Source organism: Sinocyclocheilus rhinocerous, unplaced genomic scaffold (assembly GCF_001515625.1).
Source record: "Sinocyclocheilus rhinocerous isolate Xijiao unplaced genomic scaffold, SAMN03320098_v1.1 scaffold2120, whole genome shotgun sequence".
Taxonomy (NCBI): domain Eukaryota; kingdom Metazoa; phylum Chordata; class Actinopteri; order Cypriniformes; family Cyprinidae; genus Sinocyclocheilus; species Sinocyclocheilus rhinocerous.
In genome coordinates, this window is record NW_015630026.1 from 728488 (window position 1) to 735308 (window position 6821).

Below are 6821 nucleotides of genomic sequence, written 5' to 3' on the forward strand. Positions count from 1 at the left end.
CAAAGAAAACAAAAATAATGACTTTATTCAACAATTTGTCTCCACCCTGGCACCATTTTGGAGAGTATCCACTGAACGCAAACAGCGTATGGTGTTCTGTGTCAGCTGTATCACACAGTGGATATTCTCCAAAATGGCGCCAGGGTGACGCGGAGGAGACAAATAGTTGAATAAAGATTGTTATTTTTGTTTTCTTTGCGTACAAAAAGTATTTTCGTAGCTTCGTAAAATTACAGTTGAACCCCTGATGTCACATGGATTATTTTACCGATCTCCTTGCTATGTTTCTGGACCTTGATCGTAGTAATTACATTGCTGTCTATGGGAGGGTCAGAGAGCTCTCAGAATTCATCAAAAATATCTTAATTTGTGTTCCAAAGATGAACGGAGGTCTTACGGGTTTAGAACGACATGAGGGTGAGTAATTAATGACAGAATTTTAATTTTTGGGTGAACTAACCCTTTAAGACCGATTCACTGCACAGCGTGGGTTTTTAAGCATCATTACAGGGTAAATTCATGGACATATGGACATACAGAATCATACCTGAAACAAAAAAAACTACAGTAATATTGCTTCTGTACTTTGGAAACTGTGGGCTAAAAGTTAACTTTGCTAAAATACATAATAAATGGAAGAGTTTTGATGCTATATTATTGATTATGTTGCAAAGGGTTTTATGAAGCCCCTCCTTCAGAAATAGGCAATGGGCTCAGATTGGTTAGCTGGCCCAGTGTGTTGTGATTTGCTAAACCGCAGAGTGCACCTGCAGAAACGTCACACTCCTCACCTCAGAATGTGCTCCGGTTGTATTGTAAACAATGGCGTCGTCAATATTGCTTATCAATTTGAGCCTGATTGAGACCCAGAGAATATTAGTGAAGAGGATCATGTTTCAGAATGGTATGTTTTTTTTTTTTTCTCATACTTTTAGATAAGCTGTTAGCCTATTTGTAAATGCTACTGCCCAAAGCCTATTTCTGAGGGAGGGGCTTCATAAAACCAGGAAATCATCAGAGCGTTCATCGGAGAAGGGACAGAGCAGTGTATAATAAAGGTAAATTATGCTAAAAAATTATGTTTTTTTTTTTTTAAACGAAACATTAACACATGTTAGACTGCACGCCATAAACACATCAAGCCTAAAAAGAAAACAGCCAACCACCCCTTTAAACACTTACAATTAATGCAACTAATGGCTATTTAGTTTTCAACCGATTTTTTAATTGACCCGGGGCGTTTCCCAAAAGCATCGTTAACCAACTATGGTCCCAAGTTCCGTCGATACCAACATAGTTCAGCGATTCGGTGTTTCTCAAAACCATAGTTCAAACGAACATTTGCAAACAGCGCCGCAAACTTACATGGTTGGAACAACAGCTCTCAATCTGTGGTTAGAAGCATAGTTTCTTGTTAGTAAGACATATGGACTTAAATAAATTATGCTTTTGGGCACAATAAGCAAGCTAACATGCAGTACAATCTATATCTTCCATTCTATTTAAATAGGGTGACCATACGTGCCATTTTCCCAGGACGCGTCCTGGCCAGGATTTCTATATTGCCTAAAATATCTAGGTTTTGGCTTTGTTTGCGTGTGCAGACCGATCGGTGTATGACATCAAAATACCTCGAGAGCATTTTGAAAGCATAAGGAACCGTCTGTATGGTATTTTGATGTCATACACCGATCGGTCTGCACACTACTTAAATGGTGTTTCTTTTCATGTGCTTTTGACATTTCTATTTCCTTTTATTTCCCTATGGGACAGACAACACCAAATAAGACTCACAACTGACACACACACAGAGCGCTTGCTGAATGACAAAAAGCTGGCGTTGGTCTCACCGCACGTGCTTTTATAGCTTCCTGGTCATTACGTCACCCGCCGTGACGTCTCGCCCATCTATTGGTCTGATTACACACGAGTTCAGAGCCGGTCACGCTGAAAGGCGTTCCCCTAGCGTTTTCCGACGCAGCTCGAGTTCCTGAAGAGGAATTAGAGTTTGTTTAATGCCGCATTCCAGACGGGAGGAACATCTGAGTTGAAATGTCCCACTTCCAACTTTAGTGAGTTCCAGTCAATTACATGCCACATTAACATATTTCTGTCAATTATGGCAATAACAGAAGAAAAAAATAACAAAATGCTGCCTTTCATTTTGAAAACAGCTGACAAAGTTAAGCTAAAAAAGCTAAAAGCTAAAATTAAGGTATCATTTTATAAACTTAATGTCTATTGTTTTTAAGTTTGACATAAGGTAGCTCCACACTACGCTCATCGAAAGCATAACGTCAAATGATGCGTCCTGCTGAAGTCGGGTAGATCGATCTGCCCCGAGTTCACGGGTCGGATATCTGACTTCAATGCTCATACTGATTGTCTAGTGATGTATCTTTCTTTGCTGCTTAGTTGACTAGTAAGAATTAGGATTGGGATTATTTCACAATTTCATATTCTGTCACTGCTGCTAGACAATATGAGATGAATTTGCTTGTTTTTTTCTTCCTCTCTTCTACTACCCTCTACAGCATACAGTGTGGATTGCAAGAAAGCCAAAGATCCAACTTGCTGTCAGGAAAAATGTGACTGGAAAGCACCTCTAAATTTACAATTTAACAATGCAAGCTGTCAGATGAAAGGTGAGCAAATCACTTACATTTTCCAGTTTGATTTGCTTTGCTATAATAAAGTATTATACCAAATGTACTGTAAATCATACTCTATTGTAAATTACATGATTGCAGATCCAGTATATGTTCTAAAATGGCTTTCCTCTGTGGCTAATTATATGCAGTTGTCTTTTGCATTTTCAAATTTCCTGATACTGTCCCAGTTCAAAGTTTAGGGTATGCAAGGGATGCAAAATCAAAAGGCCATAAGCCAGTAATAAATGTGTGAGCAGAGTGAAGTCTGGCTGGTATCAGTCTTCCTAAAAACTAAACCACGTGAATGAAAACAACAAAAACAAAGTAAACTCTTCAAACATCAATGATCCCTCTTTTGAACCAACAAAATCATCAACATGCTTGTGTAGTAATGATGACACTTAGAATTAATCTTATGTATTTTTGCATTATAGTGTACACAATTCATGTACACTTTTCCCCATTTTGTGTAGATAAACTGGAATGCAGAGATGCTGAGCAACTCTATATATGTGAAAATTATGACACCTGTGGTTTTAAGAGATTTCTGAGGCAAGATGAAATATGCCACATTAATCAGTGCATTATTCAAGGTATATTACACACATTTTCATCAGTATTTACTTTTTGCTTTTTAAAATGATTTTAATGACATTTATAAATAATTTACATCTAAAATGCACACTTTAATACATTATATAATTTGATTTTGTTTTTCATCTTAAGAAACAAGAATGGACAAGAATAATGTTGATTACAAGCAATGTAAGTGGCTTTGTTTCTAATGCAACACAAACAAAAACAATTGTAACCTTTTTGCTACATTATAAATTTAGAAAAAGTTAAATAAGTTTTTAAAGTTAAGAAATTGGAGTTTCTTTTTCATACTATTCTTATTCTTTTTCATTTGAAATGATACATGATTTATTACTAACATATCTTTTCTTTCCAAACAAAGTTGATCGTAACATCATAAGCGTCCTCATAATCGTCAGCATCATCATATGCTGCGTTTTTGTGATTTTGGTTGTAGCATACATTGCTGTAAGTAAAATATTTTTTTCAATTTTCTGTTGCTTTTTAATAAAATGTTTATCTTTAACCAATTTCATGTGCACATAAAACATTTGTTGTTTTATTTTCATTTCAAATAAATTTGGAATAAAATGCAAATGTAAATTCCTTTCATATGCTAATTTTCATTTTCAGTTCAGTTTAAGTCATTGCGCTTGTTCTCACACCACAAAGAGGTTAATTCTTTAATTATTTAACAGGTTGGTCTAAGCAAGTGGAAAACAGAATAAAAGAAAACGGAACAAGAATTCACAAGAAGTACCACCAGCTGCTTAAATGAAAAAAAAAGAGGGATTGCAGAAAGATCATGTTAATCAAAAGGAAAATGACAACTTGCTCAGGAAGGCTAGAATGAGAATAATTTTGTTCTTAAGATGAAAAAGTCAAATTGCATTCTGTACACTGTAACAAAAAAGTGGTTTCAACTTAAAGTGCTCATGCTGCCTTAAAATGTCATGTTTAGTCAAGTTTTTAAACTCAACTAAATTGTAAAAAAACATCTATTAAGAGCATGCTCACAGATGAAAACCACAGAGAACAAAACAGCATTGGATGAAGTGGAATAGAATCCTGAACGGGCCTCAAATATAGGCCCTAGCCTGGCCCTTGTCCGACAGCTTATCAGAATTAGCGACCCGAGCCCGTCTTTTTTCCCCTTCTCCCAAAACAGGAGGGGGTGCCAATGAGCGCACATACTGGCACTACATTTTAGCAGGGTTGTGATAAAGAGTGGCACGGCCACCCTGAAATATGATTGCCGCCCCAACTGGATCCACCAACATCATTGGGCTAGAGTACTGTCAATCTGACAATGCCTGTATGCCATTGGATCAGAGCGCTGTCAATTGCTGCCGCAATATAAATATTGGTACAGTAAAATAAAGTCCACAAAATTAGTATTTTGTTAAGGCAGTATTTGTGGCAGTCAAGAAATCACGCTGCAAAATTGATCCAAAAGATGTGTGTTTTTGTGCCAATGCATTGTTAAAGGATCAGTGTGTTGTGTAATATTCCCAAGGACATGTTTGCAGGGGCACATTCAGATAATTAACCTAATTAACACAAGAGGAGTACGATCAGTAATCATGGTCTTTCGCCACAAAGAACCTTTTGTGAAACAGAAAGGTTCTTCAGATGTTAAAGGTTCTTTATGGAACCATTTAGATAAAAAGGTTCTTCTATGGCATCGGGCTCGGCCAAAATTCCAAGCTCGGAGCCCTCCCCTCGGACAGCACGCCAAATATGCATAACCTTTACTCTGTTTATTATATGTAAGTGTGAACTCGTGAATTCCCAATAATACTTAAGGAATGGTTGAGAGCAGTATGTCCTATACGGAGACTTGAAATAACCACATCTTCCCTTCTATTTCCACAAACCTCTCTCTTAAGACCTACTTCTCTTTGAATTACAAGTGCCTTCGCTTTACCTCTTTATCCCACCTCTTGCCAGAAATCTTTTATTGCTCTTTTGATTAATCCTTTGAAATCAAAATTGCTTAATGGAATACTAAGCCCTATTTCTGTATTTTTTAAGCCTTCTTACCTAAAATTCCACCCCAACATGTGCTGGTACCCATACAAAATAAATTTTTGTTCCTTGATTTTGTAATCTATATCTTGAGTGAAGGATTTCTAATATATCTTGTCTTGATGTGGATTTGCCATACTTGTTAACACAGAAAATGAGTCTGCGCATATTACCACATTTTTATGATTCAAGTTCTCCACCCACTGAACTGCTAACATAATTACACTCATCTCTGCTGTATAAACCGATAAATTGTCGGTGATCCTTTTACTTATTGCATAATTTAACTGTGAAACGACAACAGCTGAAGCTGTTCGACTCGATGCTGGATCTTTTGAGCCATCTGTATATATTTGTAAACAATGATTATATTCCATGTCCATATATTGTCTCAATGCCAACTCCTTTGATATATATATATCTTTGTTTTTCCAGAATTATGTTTTTCAACTGAAGGTCAACTAATGGTAACATATACAACCATGAAGGGACTGTAGTTAATACTACTTCTGGGCTTACATCAATTTCATTTATTCCCATTCTCCGTGCCTCTTTTTCTGCTATCCAGTTATAGCTTTCCATCTTTGAAGGACCAAGAAATGTTCGTCCAATCAAAATGCTCATTCCTACTTAAACCCATTCTAACATATTGACAGCGCAGAGTTATTGGAACTAATGAGAGCTTCATGAACCACGTAACCGCGTGGCGGTGAGATCAAAGCATGTCGCAACTCTGTTTCTCAACTACTCTGCAGCAAAGGTGTCAAAACATTTTTTAAATTATTTGCCGCTAGATGGTGTTGATTCTATAAACGAGTTTAAAATGTAACTTCATTTTTAATTAATGCATTGAATTTTAATGCTTATGCGCAGGGCCGGATTAACATAAAGGCTAGGTGGGGCCCACAGATTGAGGGGGCTCGACGTTGATTGGCCATTGGGAGGACTTTTCCTGGTGTGCCGATTGCCGAAATCCCACCACGCCCCCACATACGTATTAGTGTCTGCGCTATTTCAGTCCAAAAGATATGATCGATAAAAATCTCTTTGTACTCGTTTACAGTAGAGTTGCGGGTATCTTTTAATCGCCTCGGCTTTACTGTAGCGCATGGGAAACAAACACTAAATGCCAAGTGATGAAACGGCACTAAGTTACCCGATTAAACCGCGCAGCGCAAGAGAACACCAGACCGGTGTCTCCCGCCGCCACAGCGCTGACAACGACTGCAGCTCGACACTTTCACCGCTCTATTGAAGTGATAATAAGCAGTGCCTGCCCATTTCAATTCGATGTACGACTTAGGCTATATGCAGTGCTTGAAGTGGGCCGGTACGCAGTACCAGCACTTCTATATTTTAGTCTTTAGAGTACCTGCACTTTTTTGTGCGTACCGCCACTTCTGACATGTTGCCGGTACTCTGAGTAAAAGCGTCAGTGTCTGGGTAATTAGAAATGACACTATATAAATCACACTGTAAGTGCTGTTATGCAGATGTTCTGTATATTTGTTTCATAATTAATTCTTTGTAATTAACTCCATAATTTCTTGTATTAATTCATTTGAG